Genomic DNA, 19,698 nt, shown 5'->3' with positions numbered 1-19,698 from the left:
GGCATCCGGTGACATCGTAGTCATGGCAACTAACTTTGACCTTCGCTGAGAAGCCATGTGACTTTTACGGCAAAAGAACGTGGGCAGTAATGTAAACAATAATAATAAATATAAATAATTATCTTGCAGTATAATACCAAAGCATCGTCTGTAAGTAGTGGCGTTTATATTCTCAGTTGTTTGTAAATGTTTAGTGAGTATATCACAGCGTTTTAGTTACAAATTTACCATAATTAAATACTGTTGTTACCGTTACTATAGCAATTAGTATCTTTACACAAAATGCTAACTCGTTAGCGCTATTTTACGTTTGGTTCAATCTCGTATTGTACCAGATGTAACACTTGACTACAGCTGTGTGCTTTTACTGTATTAGGTTCTTTATTGTTTTTATTGTTTGTATTTTTACTTCATTCTGGTGAACACAGTGTATCACACAGCTGGGAAGCAAATAAAGGGAGCTGTCTGTCTGTCTGCCTGTCTGTCTGTCTGTCTGTCTGTCTAGCTGAGCAAGGGGGATAAACTATTAGTGAGGGCAAAACAATTGTCTTAAAATACACTGTAAAATCCTACATAAACTGCATCTCTCAAAATGCATGCTGATTTTGTGACCTGCAAAGTGACACATCCCGCCAGTAGATGATGTTAAGAAATATTTACACATAATCCCAAAATGTACAAGAAGATAAGTAAGAAAATTAAGCAGAAGGAGGAAATTTAATGAAGGTGAAAACAAGTTTGTGCTTCAGGAAGAGAAACCGGTGCGTCTCTTGTGTTATGAGGCCGTGTCTGTGGTAAAGGAGGACAATATAAATGCAGAATTCAGCCTCCAAGAAAAACAACAGACTGCAATCACAGCAGGATACGTTACAATCGGCCCTTTGAGGGCCACCATAATGCTGATGTGGCCCTCGGTGAAAATGAGTTTGACACCCCTGCTCTAACATATGCCCTCAAGCCTAATAATTTCTCTAGCTCTAAAACAATTGAAAAATATTAAAAGTATCACATGATCTTAAAGGACATTGTCTTAAAAACACTATTTGACTTATTTGCTTGTCACATTCTGGCAGCTGCCAATAAAAGAACAAACAGCTGGGAAGGAAAGCCGTGGTCTGGGAGTTGCCCCAGGTTTCATGAACGGCAGAAAAAGAAGTGAAACGTTTTATCCTGCCAGTCAATCACGCTGTCATCAATTTAGAAAGCTTCCCTACTTGGACTAGCATTTAGATATGTAGCTTACACAACAAATGAATGTGGATTTTTGAGGAAGGGGGTAGAATTGGTTAGATTTTGCAAATATTCAAATTCCTACTACAGTCCTTCAATTCCAGTTAATAGCAGTAAATAATGAGTGGCCGCAAACAAGGTGCATGTCCATGACAAACTCCCACTCTGCAGCTTGGCATGTTGTATGATTGAATTTAGGCGAAAGCAGCGGGTAATAAACAGCTTAAATGCAAAACTATTTAAAAGAACACTAATAGAACTTTAAACCCACATAACATTCATCCCATCCCTGTCACTAAGCATGTACACATCACATGATAAATGTCAGGCAGAGAAATAGGAGGAGGCATAAAACACCCCATGCAATGCAAAAGCAGCTGGTCATCAGTGTGACAGAAGAGGGGTCGTTATCCCTCTATTGCTTGCTGTGAAAGAGCATCATCCGAATGTACCAGAATCCAAACCGCTATAAAAGCCTTAATTTAAAGTCCATTCAGGAACTTTTACGAATGACTCAGCAGAACTGTTGGTGGAGTTAAAGCAGTTGGCTAATTGATACGCCTGGCCTTATTGTGTCTTTTGCTTGACTGAACCTGGAGTGCCCAAACAGGACTTTAAATGAGTAGTACATCTTGTATAGAGAATCTCAATCCAGTACAGCCAACCACACTACATGTACACAGATACTTCAGCATAACATTGTCATAACATGGAAATGAACAGGCATCTCAACAGAGTATTAAGCATTAAAGCACCTCAAAATATTCAAGTAAATATTTACATTTATAGTACTTTTTATCTAGCACAAATGTCAATCAGCCATTTGACCTTTGCTTTACTTTATTGTACTTGAATGTAGCTAGTAAATAATGGAAGTCCCAAAACTGTAGTGATTAACTTATTATTAATATGAATTATAAAATAAATAATTGCTCCAGCTGTTCTTGTAATAAAAAACAATTTTAATTTTTGTAGTCAGACCTAATGTCCCAACCAAGGTGTTGATGCATTTGTTCGACTCAATCTGGCTGACGTAATTCCTTCGTCAAAATCTAAGATTTTTGTTTTGATGAACCAGTCATCTTCATTACATCTGGGAATAAAAATGTGCAGAAGTTTTTTCACGGACTATTTTCTAAAGCAGTGATGAAAAAGCATTTAGGTACAAGGTAACCCCCATAAAATCAATGTTTAAATAGCTGTACATAGGCCACACTAAAAGTATACACTAAGAGCATGTCAGTGGAAAAGCAGACACAATCGCTCTTCATTATAGGCTTCTTTTCAAGTGTTTGGTTCTTTTAAATATGTGAAAGGCTGCTGGGTTCTCTTTCCATGATATTTACTCATTCAATGATATTAACTCTATCCCCACTAATTTCACTTAACATTTAACATGATTTAAATTACTGTGCCAGGACTTAATATACTACACAAAAAAACTAAAATATGGACAAACCTCTCAACACTTAATTACCAATCAATCTCTTGTCATTTGTCACTGTGTGGGCTTTCAGTCTATTATCACAATGAGTCCCCCTTTCTTTCTAACAAACAGAACAAAAGTCTAAAAAGAGAAAACCGCTTATTCTCCAACAATTTGTCAGTAATTACAGAGATATGCAAATAAAACATGTCACATGAATAGGGCAAAGCAACTCCAGTTGATATTTGGCTATTATGAATTGTAGTTTGCAACATTCAGAAATTTAAAGATGCTGGTGTACGTTTTTTCCAGTCTTTAGTATGTGATTCAGTGACACATGCCTGCTGACCTTGTGCAGTCATACCAGTATTAAAGCAATAGAATGTAACAAAGCGGACAAGAATCATTCATTCTTTAAAAAGAAAATGCTCAAGAAACTGTAATGTACAGTGACCGAAAACAGAATGACCTTTAGCAACCTAAAGTGGGCAGAGCCCGTAACACATCAAACCTGAGAAGACATTAACTTTATGCAAATGAGAAGCAAAGCTACCACGCAAGCAGCCCCCCCTGCAAAACTTGAATGAATGAATTACAAACCAGGTCCATCAGGTCAATCAACAATCAATTTTTGAATTGTTTGTAATTCTTGTAGGTTTCCTCAATTTAAACTAAAATTATTGGCTGACACCATTAGTGAGGCAGCACGTAGAGAGAGAGTGACTAGGTGACACAGAGCTCCAAAGACTCATGTGTAATCTCCACCCCCACAATTTCACTATGTCCACATAGGTTTTCTCCAAGTACGCCTTTCCTTCCACTTCTCAAAAATGTCACATGTTAAGTGATACATGACAGGCACTGCATTACTATGACCCTGGACTGAACTAGGTGGTTAGTAAAGAGACATAAACAAATGATTTTACCCAAAACAAAACCGAGAAAATTTTTCATATGCTGCATTTCAGTTTTGTCTTCAATATTTACATAATGTAGTGCATGATCTCATTCTTACATTTCACTTGATTGATAATTTTAATGCAAAACAAATGCAGAGCATGAGTATTTAATTTCTTTTTGTAACACTGAAACCTCTATATATCACAAATGATCTAAGACCTTGGTTCACATGCAGTGTTGTTGTAAAGCCACCAGTGTGTCTGCTTTAAGATGTAGCTGTGTGTATTACAGTGTATTAAGAGGCTAGGGGTTGGTTTACATTAGCGCCAGAGTTTGGTTTGGTCTCTACTGACTATTACCTCATCCTGAGTAACACAAGACCAATTTGCCAGACAGCTGAACAGTAAGGTTGGATCAATGTTATAAATGTACTGTAAGATAATTGTGCCAATTCTGCAATGTTCAAAAAGTTCCCAAAGCACCCACCCTTTTAAAAAACGCAAAGAAAATGTAGTCAAGGTCTGACTTAAGTGAATCATTGGAGCATTTTTCATCACCGTTATTTCTAGTCTTCTCCAGTACCAACACACTAAAGGTGGGGCATAAAGTAGCATATATATATATATTTTTATTTTATTTTTATTATATACATTTTATACATATTTTCCAAATGTAATTATAACTGGTGGTTGAGAGACTAGACTAGACTCATTGCTAATATTCAGTCAAGCAAAAATAGATTTATTTTAACCGTTAATTTTAATTTTATAAAATTAAATCAGAGTTTTAGTTTTCTTAGTTAGATTGAAACTAGAAATTTCTCAGACACGTACATTGAAGCACTTGGGTTGAGCACCACTGAGATATCAGCCATTTAAGTGCTTATACTGACATGACTGGCTTTGTCTGAGGGTCAAGTGTTTCCTGGTGGAACCAGACCTGACGCGACCCTTATAAAGTGGCTGATAAAAATAAAATAAAAAATGTACATTGTAAGGCCTGAATGTCAGCTATTTGACACATTACCTTGATCAACTATCGTGTTTGGGGCAAAGTCAAAGTAATTTACTTTAAAACAGAACAGTTATGCTGAAGAGTGAACTTGTGCTTTGTAAATATGCAAATGTTGGGTCTAGTGTATAGCACAGAGGGGAAAAATTCTGGATGCATGACTGTCTGAGGTTTTTTTTAAAGTGAGGCAACTACAAAAGAAGTCCTGCCTCACCACAGCTCAAACAAATACAGCTTTGAAAATATTTCTACATTGACCCATTTTCCTAAGATATAAACAATAAATTCATGTACATCCAGACAAAAGCAGATACTTATGGTAAAAGGTAAAATGGTTCCATAATTCAGATAAGGTCACAAATGCATCAGCTCATAGTTGCCATCATCACTACTGCCCTAGTGTTAATAACTCTTTTATTTGTCAAATGTAGGTCACAAACTTGCCACTTCAAACATTTTAAGGCCAAGGAGCTGTAATCAGACAAAAGATTACAATCATCAGTGCTTGCTGATTAATTTGGCAAAAAACTTAACATGTAACAATCATTTCACTAAAATTAACATTACTCATTAATATTCTCTAACTTGTAATATGGAACATCCCGTTCTGCCATAAAACAATTAGCACAATTCAAAAAGCTTAGTCTATATTAGAGTCTAGCTTATTGCTAATTAGTCTGGGAAAACAAAAGGGCACAGTGCACTGTTAATGCTTACGATGTGGGCACAATTCCCAGTATGTCTCACCAAAGAAAAATTATCAGAAACTGAACAATTGGCAGTTATCATGTATACAGTGCAGTGTTTCTACAGATCAGGAATAAACTATATAGCCAAAAATATGTGGGTGCCTCTTAGGGCTGCAACGATTAGTCGACGTAATCGATAACGTCGACTATAAAAATTTGTCAACGTGGAATTTCATTGTCGACGCGTTGTTATTATTGCAATGCACTAAAGGGACTGCAGGGGCCGCAGCATCACTTCCATGGCGCAGCGGGGAGTTTATGAAGACAGAGGCAAAGATAAAGAGACTGAAACTTTCTAAAGTATTTCAGCCAAAATAACCCAAAGAAACGAGCTGGACGCAGACACTACAAAGTAGAGTTATGGTTTCACGCCAGCACTACGGTGAAACGCCTTGCAGCCGTGATGAGCAGCGTTATTCCGGTAAGTTTTTACACCGCTTTGTGCTTTAACCAACGTAGTTAATGTTTGTTAATGCTAGAGTACTTGTCGGAAAACTATCTAAGAGATCGCTATTTTTCAGGTTTGTTTGCTAGCTAACTCATTAAGTACAATAGTTAATCAGTCATTTATATGAGTAACGTTATATAACTTAACATTATAGCCTAACGTTACCCTGTCTCCTCTTAAATATTTTTTGCTCTCGTTAATGAGAGCATTCATTCTAAATAATAAGCCCCCTCCACTTAATGATAGCTAGTTAGCTCAGCAGATAATTCAGTTAAGATATTTAACCTGTTATGGTTTAATTGGCATAGCCAGTAAACTATTTGTAATAAACTATGATACATAGCCTTCAGTTTGTGATAATTAATACAGCTTTCTCTTTTGCTCTTTCTATTAATAGCACTAAGCAATGGAGTGTGGATGAGAAGAGAAGAGGTTCATGCACCCCTCAAATGGCTGAGGTCTTCACAGACAGCATTCACATGTTTCTCACCCACATGTTATAAATGTTTTTGATTTCCAGAGTGATAACTTCTGAAACATAACAGTTTCTAATGCTGTCCAAAGCTATCTTATTTAATTTAATTTAATTAAACTATCAAGCTTAAGTTTCATATTCATGTTTCATGGGTCATTATTTTTATTTGATATTGGACCTTAAATAACATAACAGGGTTTTGTTATGTTAAGGCAGAGATGGAGGGTATGACATAAATAATCGTTAACTAGTCGACTAATCGAAAAAATAATCGTCAGATTAGTCGACTACTAAAATAATCGTTAGTTGCAGCCCTAGTGCCCCTACTAATTACTAAGTTCAGGTATTTCATCCACATCATTTGTATGTTGTTTAACAGAATAAGTATATTATTTAAACTTAGAGGCAACAGTTGAAGGAACGGCCTTCCTGTTCCAACATCTACTGACAGTGTTTAAGCTCCTTTTACTGTTCTACATTACTGACTCATTCACTGTTGTGTTTTGATACAAGAAAACATAAAAACTGGTTGATCAGTGAAGCGTTTTGTATATTGATGGGATGCTATAAGCTTGTCAATTAAAGGTTAAAACAAATTAAAATTTGAATCCCTATTTCACTATGCGTTTTTAGAATTTCAGTGCTTTTGTTTGTTACTTAAGGTCTGCATTTAAGTTAGATACAAATCTTATTACATAGACAATTCCCCCAGCTTTTAGTTCACTTGTTACCGAGTCCCTCCCTGCAGTCATGCTATCCGACACTAAATCAATAGGCATAAAAGCATGAGGAATTCTCCTTTAGTATTCCTTCCCTGTCCTTTGCAATTTGATCCCATGCTTAAGCCTCTATAGTAGAGAAATTCGAGCTGTTCCTGCTGCATAAATGAATCCCTTACAGCACCAATAGGGTAACTTGTCATATAGTCTACTTGGTAAACAATTTAGCAGCAATTAATTTATAACAGGCTAATAACACAATAGTTCACCCTTAAACTGTGGACATCCCGCAGAAATACACTGCTTCCAGCACATGGCAGCACATGGTGCATTCTGTCAAAAAGTTTCTTTAAAAAGTTGATACTGCTTTTGGAAACAAAGGCAAATACTGTCAAAATGCAAATAACCGATTTAAAAGCTTCTTTAGAGAAATGATTAATAAATGCAGTAGCAATATTTAACCATTTCTACTAATTACCATTTCTACTACTGTACCATATAGTAGTACATTGTCAATATTAAATACCTTGGTATATCACAAAAAACGTGTAAAATCAAACATAATCTAAACAGTAATAAATAATAATTTAATCTTTATATTAAATAACTACGAATTTCATCCTCGTATGGGACAATACTGACATCGCATTTTGGGACTGGGCTGATCTATACCTGAAACTCATTCTGGGGTTACTACGAACATTGACTTATCTCACTTGTCCATGACTGTGTAATGCTGCTAGGATGCTAATGATGACTGCTTCCAAAGAACCAAATAAAAAAAAGCAAAACAAAAAAACCTGTAGCACGGCTTAGCAGTAAATGTCATCTTTGCAAACACATTAGCAAACTTTGTTACAGAAAATGTGGCCTACTTTGTACATCTGGGTTTTCTAAGACATTTTTATACCTCAGACTTCTAAACACAGAAAATGCTAATGAATAACATTGGATGAAAGAAAGCTAAACTGTCGAAAATCAATACTTCTTCAAACATCTAGGTAGTATAAACTGGAAGCCAGTTAAAACTGAAATGCCAGCCCACACTTGTCTTTCTGCCTTTTGTAACTGTAAGAGCAACTTACAAATAAATGCAAGGTTTATTTGCAGAGAAAAGGAAATCATTGATTACATGAATATTACAATTATATATACTGAAAAAAGAGTCAATAACAGACTGTAATGTCATTCTCTAGCACTGCAGTTCCTCTTGCTTTTGAAAGTGTACTGACATCAACATTATGCTACACTGTCAACAGAGAGCTCTTCTGTGCAGGGATTAGACAAATAAAAATGAGAAAGCAGTAAAAAGCAGTTCTGTCAGAGAGCCAAATGTACCCTAACCTTATCAGCTAGAGCTAACAAAACTGACATATTTTATACCAAAATTATGCATGGACGAGAAATTTCCACATTATTTAAAACAACTGCTAGAGTAAAACACTGTTCCTTAAAATAAAAAAACCCTAGAAAGCAGATTTTTAAAAAAAGTAAACTAAAACAGGTGCAATCTGAAAATCTACAGACTAAAAATAAAAGTATTACTTAAGATACAGATACTGAATAAAAACGAAATGCCATTAACATGTTGGAAAAGTTAAAAGGAGGAGCACGTAGGTCAATATGAAAATATAGGAGTTTAAATATATAAAGCAATTGAGGCCATCTTGGCACATATAAATGTGAGTGAGAGGGTGTATAAAGCCAAGAAGGGCATAAGAGATGTGATGGGGCTAGCAGCAGCACATCAATACAGCTTTTGAGAGGGGAGCTTAAGGGTCCAGAGTCTAGCAGGAGTACATCACAAATGCCCTGGTCTTTTCACAACACACTGAGCAGATGTTCGCCTGGACCAGTTTTAGGTGCCAATATCTGATCAAAGAGAACAAAAAGCCTACTGCATTGGACATCATGCAAAGCAGGAATAGGGCAAATATGTATTTTGCACTGCTGGGGAGCAATAAAGCAGACAAAGAAAAAAGAAAAAGAAAGTCTTTAATATGTAATATGGATGTTAATGACCAACCAAGAAGTCACTGTTCGATAAATACTTTTGGTTAAAAAAATAATTGAAATAATCTCCAACATGTGATGCTTGATTTAAAGTAAGACAAGAGCTAGTAATCATAAATAACAGGACTAGTAAACATTAAAATGAAAGTAGCTGTTTTTTCTAAATGCATGATGAACCCTGCACATGTGGATTTGTGTAACACCCCCCCTCACACACACACACACACACACACACACAAAAATGATGTGAATATTTTGAATCATGTCCCAGTTTAAAGGTAGAACTATGTTTATCATCTTATAATAACTACACTAAAGTTTTCAGGCATCCTTATTAATTGTGATAAGCATGTCTAGTTAACGCCGGTATGGACTGTTTGCTACCAGCTACAATTTAAAGTCTACAAACTGAATGCTGAACAGAGAGACATAAAACATTAAATGTCAGATTTCTTAAAGTCTAGTGCACACAACACAGTTTTAAATTAGATGTAAAAAAAAACCCAGCAACAGAGTTATGACCAACCCAGGACTAGAGAGAACTGGGGTGCCATTCTATGCTTCCTGTTTTCGTTTTGCTTTGTTGTTTGTTTGTTTTTTTCGAAGCACCATTGATGAAGCACCATTTGATATAAGAACCATTTAATATAAATTTTAAAAAATAAAGTTATGACTTTTTGTTTATTTCCAGACATCTTTGTATTTATTGACTTTTTGAGGCTTTATATGTAATTTTGCACCAGGCCATACCTTAAGGGAAAGAATGGGATGTAAAAAATACAAAGTCTGATTTCTGCATATATGACATTAATTTGAAGACATATTAAATAAGAAAAGAAATAAAGATTTGCTTGTCATTAAAAATGTAGGGAGACATCAGTGGAGGATTTGCCGTTCTTTAGTGTCTTTTCCTTATTAACAGCTCAATGTGTCCCAATTCTGTCATTCACTGCTGCTTTTATGAATTTGGAAAATTCCTCCACAGTGAAGGAAAAATATTTATATGCTTCACTCAGTCTTAAAATATGAAATTTGAAGTTTTATATGACAAACTACAAATTGGTATTAAGATACCAATAAACAAACACAAATAATTTGGCAGCAAAAATCATTCATTGGTAAATTACAAAAATTCCAATAAAACTTACATTTTAAAATATGCACAGTAGGCCTGTCTGCATTATACAGTGGATTAAAGCAGTCTTTTAAAGATGAAAGCAATTTAAAAGAAAAAAGCTGTCTAAACAAAAAAAAAAATTTATTTCTGTGTGTGATAACTGCAATGTGTCTCTGCAAAAAAGTTCAGACAATCACAGATCAATGTTTTTTGTTTTTATTGCATTTCACAAAAAAATCCCAACTTTTTAAGAATGGAGTTTGTAGAATTGCACCCTATACTGCGCAGAATTCTAGCTAACATTTGAGGGAATCTAAGGATTTTTTTGTGAACAAAGAGTAAGGCCAAAATCCTGTGTGCTATTATTCAGACCTTTTAGAATTGCGTGGATAGCAATACCAACGCCTAGTAGATGCAAATGCTTTTCATGCTCTGTGCAATTTAGACATGTTCCTTTCTATTACAGGTGTTCTGTGAAAGAACTACTGTAATTATTGGATATGCAGCCTGAAATGACAAAGTGCTAATTACTGCTCAAAGCATGCACAGTATTTAAAGCCTTAAGTTGCAGGTCATTACAGGCTTTATGCTTTATGTGCAACGTCAATGGTTTTTAAATAGACAATAGATTCTGGTAGCATGTCTTTCACGAGAAAATCACTGCACATATGCTGGGCCATCCACATGATATTGGAGAAAATATTGATATTGGGAGATTCAAACCAGCCAATCCTCTTTCATTGCTTACATGCCTAGTTCCAATGCCTGTGTGCCAATTATATGTGTTTGGTATTAAATAGGCTTTGCCATGCACATTTTGGGTGCACATTCCTAATGTTTTGCTCACCAGGGTATTTATAGGGATTTTTTCCCATTTCTTCCACATGTTTTGGCTTATCTGTGTGTATGAATGTTTAAATTCAACAACGCTGGCAGTAATTAATCATGGGGTGTTTAGTCTAATTAAACCCAATACATAACTACAAAGCTGTATGTTGTGTTTATTGAAGTTGTCTCTGTCTCATTATTTTTTGTTAAAAGATATGAAACAGTTAAGTGAAACATATTGAAAAATTAAAGAAATTATTTATTTATTGCATAGACCCAAAAAAACTCCACAAATTTGTCCAGAAGTCTCATCAGACAATCATAATGCTGTAGTCAGCAAAAGATATACAACAGTTATAACGGCACATAACAGCTATAAACAGAAACCAGTTTGACCACTGACCACACACACAGCAGAGAGGGAATAAGAGAATAGTAAACACTGGGTGCTGAGTGCATGCCCCACTCCTAAAGGTGAGCAAGCAGTCATTGCACAGCACTTTTATTTGGTTAGGCTGCAATGCAACAGACTGCAATCTGGCCACCTCAGAACAACTCTGGCTCAGTTTCTTCTGCGTCAGCTTCTATGAAAGCAATTCCACAGCCTAAATGCTGCATACTTCTCACTTACTGCCAGGCAATTATAAAATATGCAAAGCTGATGATATATATAACATTAGCTTTTTATTTACAAGGTAGCACTGATATGATTTTTTATTTAATTAACATAAAATACATTTTAAATTCGAGTGGTTTTCTCACTTAGTACTAAGCCACGTGGCACATCAAGTGTGTTTATATGAACATTAAAAATCTGATAAAGCTCAGGTTCTGGCAATGATCTTACTATTTAAAGGGTCATGTAAACAGTATACTTTTTTATTATGAAGCATTTTGATTACTAATTGTTTTCTGCAACTGCAAATGTGTGAGAAAACCCCTGTTGGCCAAAATCATGCATCAATCTAACAACGTTTATGAAGTTTTTTCCCTTCCAATAGCCCTGGAAGAAAAAGGCCACTCACTAGCACTCAATCCCTTCCAACAGATGAGCAGTCACTAGCGTCTTCTTTTGGGCTGTCAGAGGTGGAATCTCACAAAGAGAGGTGTTATGCAAAAAGCAGCTATGCTCTTCCATACACCACCATTCTTGTCAGTGCCTTGACCAGCCTATAGAGGTCAAATTTGCTGCAGCACTAAGGAACCCAAACAGCCTTCCTTCCTCAGGCATAAAAATAGCAGTGACTAAAGCACCTCACCATTAGAAAGTGTAATTAATTAACAGTTTTACTACGTACAGAAATGCTCCTAAAAGATGCCAGTGTAAATCCAATTGGAATTCCACTGACTATTTTTTAAATTAGGGGACACACATGCTCCTAAAAAATGAATGTGAGGGTAGAGCCTGTGTGTAGCTAGACCAATGGCTGCAGACATAGTGTCTTTGTTGTTTTGAAGCAATACTCTACCAGAACCTGTCCAGTACAGGAGGCAAAGAACAAAACTTCTATCACATACAGAGTTTATAATGTCAGGTTTATACAAAATCATAAATGTACACCTGCATAATTCATTCTAATATTATTTTCAGACCTATAGATCTTGTCTTGTGTACAGAATGAAAAACCCTGAGAAAATATCAAGCAAACGGAAAACCATAAAAGAACTTGTTACGAATAAGGATCGAGACCTGAATATTGCAAGTTTGAACCTGAGGAACGGCCACTTACTGATTAGCCACAGTTGGGTCCTTACATAAGGCTTTTAATTCTGAACTATTAACAGGACTACGTAATATGGCTGACCGACCTGTCTATATGGCTATACCATACATTGTTTGTTAGTCGTTTCTTAGGTGTGGTTATTGTCAGCTACAACAATGACTTTTGCAAAAGACTGTAAATTACAAATGAGCTGTCTTAAACAGTAATGTAATGTACTGTGTAATCTCAGAAGTTACAATTTTGTTAACTAAAGTGTGTGTTTTTTTAGTGTAGCAATGGATCGGTCTAAAAGCTATGAATTTCAGTCAAATGAACACAGGGAGACCTTAATCTTTAACAGTTCTTTCTTTGAATTTAATACAATTTCAGGCATTTTGTGGATGTCATAGAAATAACAATATGCTATTACTGCCCACATTGTGAAACCCTAGTTTATATGTGTAATTGTCAATAAACAACTCGTTCAGCTGCTTATCTGGACTGTATTTGGACTGAAATGTACGTAAGTGCAATAAAATTCTTTCTAAATTATATTACATTTTAAAAATAACCAAAATAAACTTTGCAACAGACACTATCCACTTAGGCAGGGCTATGAAAAGACATTGGTGGCCTGAAACATGCCAACAAGAGGAATTTGCATATCTTCCAGCCACACCTACGAAGTCACAATGGAAGCTTTGATCTCATGCGCATATTCCGCACTGACCTAACAGCTTCATTTGTAATTGACATTAAACCTTACTTGTATTACAATGCAACAATTCTAGCAAGTTTGACGCAATGGCACTTAGTAAAATATTTTGAATTCTTGTATAATTCACAGAGTCGTGATAGGAACTGAAGGCATTCATCATGCACACAACAAAACATGCAAATACTCAGGCTAGTGAAATAGCCTGAAACACAAAACAAGAAAAGATCCACAGCTGCACAAATAGGCTACAGCTTGTAAACCTAGCGACTGTGATTTTTTTCAGTGAGCAAAAGCAGATGTGCAGCATTGTCAATTGTTTGATTAGCTTAATATTATTAGTAGCACACCACTGTTTTTTTAATTCTTTAGGATCCAGTGTGTACAACGAATGGACAACTCTATGGGCCAATATAGGCATAATTCATTAAGTAATTTTAACAAATAATTGGGGATTTTAATAGTAAATGTAGACTGTTTCATTAACATACTCTATCATGAATACTGTGTTTAATGTTTTTGGTTTGACATAATTATGAAACAAGGTTAACTTACTAACTCAATACAGTTATATGAGCACAAAACTAACCTGCTGTGTCTCTGTCTTTTAGTCACTTCAGAAATTTGCAATTGCAAGATCCATGCAAATTCAGCTAATTACCACAATAATTACAAGTTTTTAACACGACTGCAATTCAGCACAACACTATTTTAGTTGCATGTCAGCAAGGAAAGAGATAACTAACTTAGCTTATTGCAGGAAAACATTACCCATTTTATATTAAATTTTTCCACATTAAACATCCTTGTGCAGAGCAATCCTAGTGCATTCATTTATAGACATGAACAAAGAAGAGACAATCAGCTTCCAGCCCGAACTGACTTGCATGATAACAAGGCCATAACTTACAAATGACAGGAAAAACATTTACATTTATGGCATTCATCACACACTTTTATTCAAAGACTTACAGCTGTGACTGTATACAATACAAGAAACTGAGGCTTAAGGGCCTTGATCAGTAGCCCAACACTTGCCTAAACCAGCAATGTTATGATCACTAGTCCATTACCTTGATCCTTGAGCTACCACTGCCCTTTAGGCATTCTACTGTAATAAACAATAATCACCAAAATCCACATTTTATGTTTAGTCTAAAACAATACAAAGTAGAGATTCTGGTGAGATGAGTTAATTGTTTCATTGCACTAGGTTTTATATTAAACCGGTTGGTAAAGATGGGTGTGAGAAAGGTGTTTATATGCATTGTACTATTTTTATTACAACATATACTTATCCAAAATTATTTATTAATATATGTGCTCATTAAATAATGACCACATATGTCTGACTTGAGTTTAAATAAAAAATAAACACAAAACAATCTTGTCCTCACACATAACATTGCTGCAGTAACAAGCATCTCACTAATCTTTATTAGAGTGAGTACCCAACGTATGTAGGGCAGAGCTTAATGCGTTATTCTGCAGGAAGCTCCCAAGTTAAAGAATAGATGAGCTTTTGAAAAATGGCTTTGATCTTTTGCCTGTTGGGAAATGAGAAACCAGAATCATATTTTTATGTTTGGGAGACAGATAAGTGCGTAAGACTAATCCTTAGAATACCATCAAACAAAGCAATGACAAAAATCAGTCACTGAAGCAGGTATAGGATATAATACATGATGTGACTTTAATCTGAAAAACACAGGACAAAAAATGTACAACTTGCTACACTATTATGTAAAACATTAATCATTAATAAAAAAAAACTTAGTTTTGCTTAAAATAAAAAGTACACAGTAGGGACGTTTATGATTGACCTGTTAACCGATAACCGACAGTCAGCGTTTAAAACATTTTTGCCCATTAAAAATGACTTTTCAAGTTTATTTCCAACTGCCAACAAATTGAGAGCACAGCTAAAAATCTCTACAGAAAAAAGTGCCAATATGAAACACAACCTCAACCCACTCTCAATGCTCTGCTTACAAAAACAATTTTGAGATTTTAATCTAAACAGGAAAACCTTATGCATTTATATTATTTAAATGATGGAACAGTGGAACTATTACACATCACAAACAGGGGTGCCGTGTGTCAGTAGGGTGTTTGTGTCAGTATGAAGTCTTTGCACACATGAATCTATAAGTAACTCCATGTGAAACAAAAATAATGTGGATATTTTGTGCTCCAGTATAAAGGCAGGACTCTTATATTATAATAACTGCATTATAGTCTCAGGAAAAGCTTTAAGATAAAGACCTTTTTATTTAATTAACATGTTATGAGCTTGTAATTAACTGTTCGCTACTGGCTACTGCACTGGTTTTGCAAAAATGTGTCAGCAGAAAATAATGTCAAATAAATAAATATCAACATTAGGTCTAGACAGGCCTACTTAATTGATACAATGTCAAATTCACTTGCTTTTCCTACACTGCTAAACCTGACAACTGAAAAAGTCAGCTTGGTTACTTACTTAAAGGGTTTTTTTGTGTATGCAATACTTACATACTATATTTGACACATTAAACATGTATTAGAGTTTTATTTGTTCAATTAGATGATCTTTAAACTACTGAGCATTTCTATCACATAAAGCTCCTGCCTGGTTAGTATGAAAACTTTAAGCCAGACCAGCCTTTACTGACCGGATTTAATACTGGTTTTATACCTAATGGATAAATGTTACATAACCAGTAAATACATGTAAACCACTATTCCCATGCAACAACCTAGGGCAGTGATAGCTCGGTGGTTAAGGTACTGGACTAGTAAACAGAAGGTTGCCGGTTCAAGCCCCGCCACCACCAAGTTGCCACTGTTGGGTCCCTGAGCAAGGCCCTTAACCCTCAGTTGCTCATTGTGTATGTCGCTTTGGATAAAAGCGTCTGCTAAATGCTGTAAATGTAAATGTAAAAATGTAACAACCTACAAGTTTTTTTCTCAGTCCACGTTCTTAAAAGAACCTTTTCCTGCATATTTTAATGCTTTAACTCACCTGATTAAACTCACAAACTAAGTAACAAGATCTAATATGGTTAATGATGGTGTGCAAGAAGAGAAAAGAGAAACACTGAATATGCCAAACTGGGTTACTTCAGGGCCATGAAACAGTGATCTACAACACAGCATGCATTCATCTCTTGTGTACAAAAGACAATGCATTCAGCAACACCAACTGAAGCTTGGCTTTACCAATTAAACCAGCGTTCTTATCTAGTCAAATTACAGCAGCACACGAATCCCAGTATTGAAGAATTCTTCCAATGCAAACATGAACCTCAGAATAAGGGTGTAAAATCTTGTCTATTTAGGTACAGGACAGGACCAATGACCGCAGACATCAGCATAAACACATTTACAGTCTACAGGCGAAACATAGTTGTGAGGTTGTGCGTACCTGCGCGCGTTCGATTTGCAGATTTAGTATCACTGTGGCTTAGCAGACACCCAGCCGGGAAATCCAGTCCTCCAGAGACCTCATAGCCAGCTCAGATGGCTAAACGCCGTAAACCAGTCCAGATCAGATAGATGTAAGTCCGTTGGAACAGGCGTCGTGTTTAGCTACAACCAAGCGACCAGCTATGTGTCACCCTGCTGTGGCTTTAAAATGCGCACGTATTTAAAACAACGGCCGTCCATTCATTTGGGTTTGTTACCGACTGGTGCTTTTTTGTTCATGCAAACTCCCAAACAGCCCTGTAAAATAAGGTTAAGAATATCGCACATGCAGCCGCTCGCAACAGGGTACTTTCACCCAGCATTCAAAATCGTGAACGCGCACCGGAGTGCACGGAGCTCGCCGCCAGCGTGACGTCACGACAAAGTGAGGATTAGACTGGGACAGATGGCAGTAAAGTCGCGCTCATCTGGACGACGCTGGTACTTCGTTTTTTCTCAAACTGTATTCATCGATTAGTTTTTTATTCTAACTACCATATTTACCCGTTTCTACAAGGTCTGACTATACCGTAAAACATTTTCTATATGTTAAATGTTCCATGCACTTAAGTTTTATAATCATACAGTTTTATATTAGGTCGATAAAATAACAACAAATTCAAACACAATTTATCATATTTACCTGAATATCTTAGTGGTGGTACTCAAGCGGCCTGCACAGAGCTCTGACCTACTGTACATCATTCAACATCATTGTCTGACCTCACAAATGACTACTTGACTGAATGTGCACAAATCCCCACAGACACACTTTAAAACTGTGTGTGTTATTACATTCAAATGTAAAACTACAATTATAAAATGAATAGATCTGGTCGTAAAATCTGATTGGCTGAGCCGCGTTCGAAGCCGTTGTAAAATCCCCGATAAACGCACACCTATGAGCACCTCACATCATTCCATATTAATACGCCAGTGAAAAGAAAAAGTACTTGGTTGATCCCTATTTTAAGTCATGTACTACACATGGAAATGTCCAGATTAATATAAACAGTAATCCTGATCATTAAGCGGGTGTTTCGTCTAAGAAATAGTGTAATAGTGTTTGTGGAGGAATGTTTATTGCGAATGTTATGTTCGCCCTCATGCTGCCTAGCAACACTGTTAACGGACTATCTGATTTCGCGGAAGAATGCTTTTTGTAAGTGTTTTTGTAAATAAAAACATTTATAAACTGAACATTGTTGTATTTTATTATATTTTATGTTGACCGCCATTTTATAAAAGCAATAAACCACTCGAGACCGTGCGTTACTGCTATGATTTTATCACGGGGAAAGACGTTTTAGGCACTCCGCTTCACGTCATGCCAAAACATCCTTCCCTGTGATAAAATCGCAGTAACGCACGGTCTCGAGTGGCTTATTGCTTTATTTTTTCAATGACTTAAGCATTTGTTATTTTTGAAAAAGTAATCTAAGGTCACATTATTTTTGTGCATTGTAGACAACTATGAGGGGACAAGTTCACACTAAAATGAATTTATTAGATATGGACTTAACTTTTTATTATTTTTGTACAGGACATATGGGTTCCCTCCAATTACAAAAAATAATTGTAAAAATTAACCATGTCTGTCACTTGTGTGTGTGATATACAGAACACTGTGGCCTCACTTTAACTTACTTTGAGGTACTTGACCAGTAATCATAAGGTAGCTGGTTTAAGACCAGCAAAACTCTTAACCCTCAGTGGCTTGCTTTTTGGTCTATAAAAACATTTTCACCCACACAAAACGATAATAAAGTTAATTATAAAGCTGCAGCAAACATACTGTAACAGTAAACATGATAAAGGCTTCGAGGAACACTGTGACCTTACTTTAATATAAAACTCGATAAAGCTGTACTGTATGAAACACTGTGACCTTACTGTAACATGATAAGCAGAGGTGGATTCTAATTTAAGGTGGGCTGTATGGAAGACTGTGAATTTACTGTAATAAAAGATAACTCCTAATAGTGATGTGTACGGAACATTGTGACCTTAATTCAATACAACACTTGAGAAAGGGGGACTGTACGGAACACTGTGACCTTACTGTAATGAAAAAATTCTTTAAGGTGGACTGTATGGAAGACGGTGAATTTACTGTTAAAAAAAACACCCGAAAAAGGTGTACTGTATGAAACACTGAGACCTTACTGTAATAAAAAAAATAATTTAAGGTGGGCTGTATGGAAGACTGAATTTACTGTAATAAAAGTAGTGCCTAATAGTGAGGTGTACGGAACACTGTGACCTTACTTTAATAGAAAACTCGATGAAGGTGGACTGTATGAAACACTGTGACCTTACTGTAACATGATAAACAGAGGTGGACTCTACATGGAACACTGTGACCTCACTGTAATGCAAAAATAATTTAAAGAAAAATCCTAAAGGTGAGGTGTACGGAACACTGTGACCTTAACTTAATACAAAACTCGAGAAAGGTGGACTGTACGGAACACTGTGACCATACTGTAATAACTTGCCTTATTTTACTCTATTGTTGGTGAAAAAAGAAAACGGAACAATACACATTGTTATATTTGTTGTAAAATACTTACAGACTTCGGCGTTCAATTACTTGATGGCATTCCTTTCCATTATTCCTTAGCATAGTTAGCAAGCCTACTGGTAGTAGTAACACATAGCGACAAAACGAACAAAGGCGGTTTAAAACTAGTCTCAGATGTACATTTGTGTATGTAGGACGAAACCTACATTAATAAATTTACTTTTAAACAAATATATAATAGTTTTGTCAATACATTTAGGTACAAATACGTCTCTCCAAACACACACCTGGATATATTCATTACTCTGAAGCGTTAACCGTTTACTGACAACGAAGTTTGAATTTTTAACGGTCGCTCACGAGCTGTCAGAAAGGTGCAGCAGCAGCAGCGCG

The 19,698-nt window shown here is 35.9% G+C and overlaps 1 protein-coding gene across 1 annotated transcript in view; it reads right to left on the bottom strand.

The window, feature by feature from the left end:
- Positions 1-17,042, bottom strand: part of LOC134330897 (rho GTPase-activating protein 32-like) — a 56,453-nt gene extending 39,411 nt beyond the window's left edge. The window contains exon 1 of the mRNA XM_063012169.1: positions 16,741-17,042. The gene's annotated coding sequence lies outside the window, so the exon portion shown is untranslated. The remainder of the gene's footprint in view (positions 1-16,740) is intronic.
- Between the last annotated feature and the right edge of the window lie 2,656 nt (positions 17,043-19,698).

The sequence above is a fragment of the Trichomycterus rosablanca genome, chromosome 16 (genome assembly GCF_030014385.1).
Source record: "Trichomycterus rosablanca isolate fTriRos1 chromosome 16, fTriRos1.hap1, whole genome shotgun sequence".
Lineage (NCBI taxonomy): Eukaryota > Metazoa > Chordata > Actinopteri > Siluriformes > Trichomycteridae > Trichomycterus > Trichomycterus rosablanca.
This window is presented reverse-complemented; position numbering and strand designations above follow the sequence as displayed.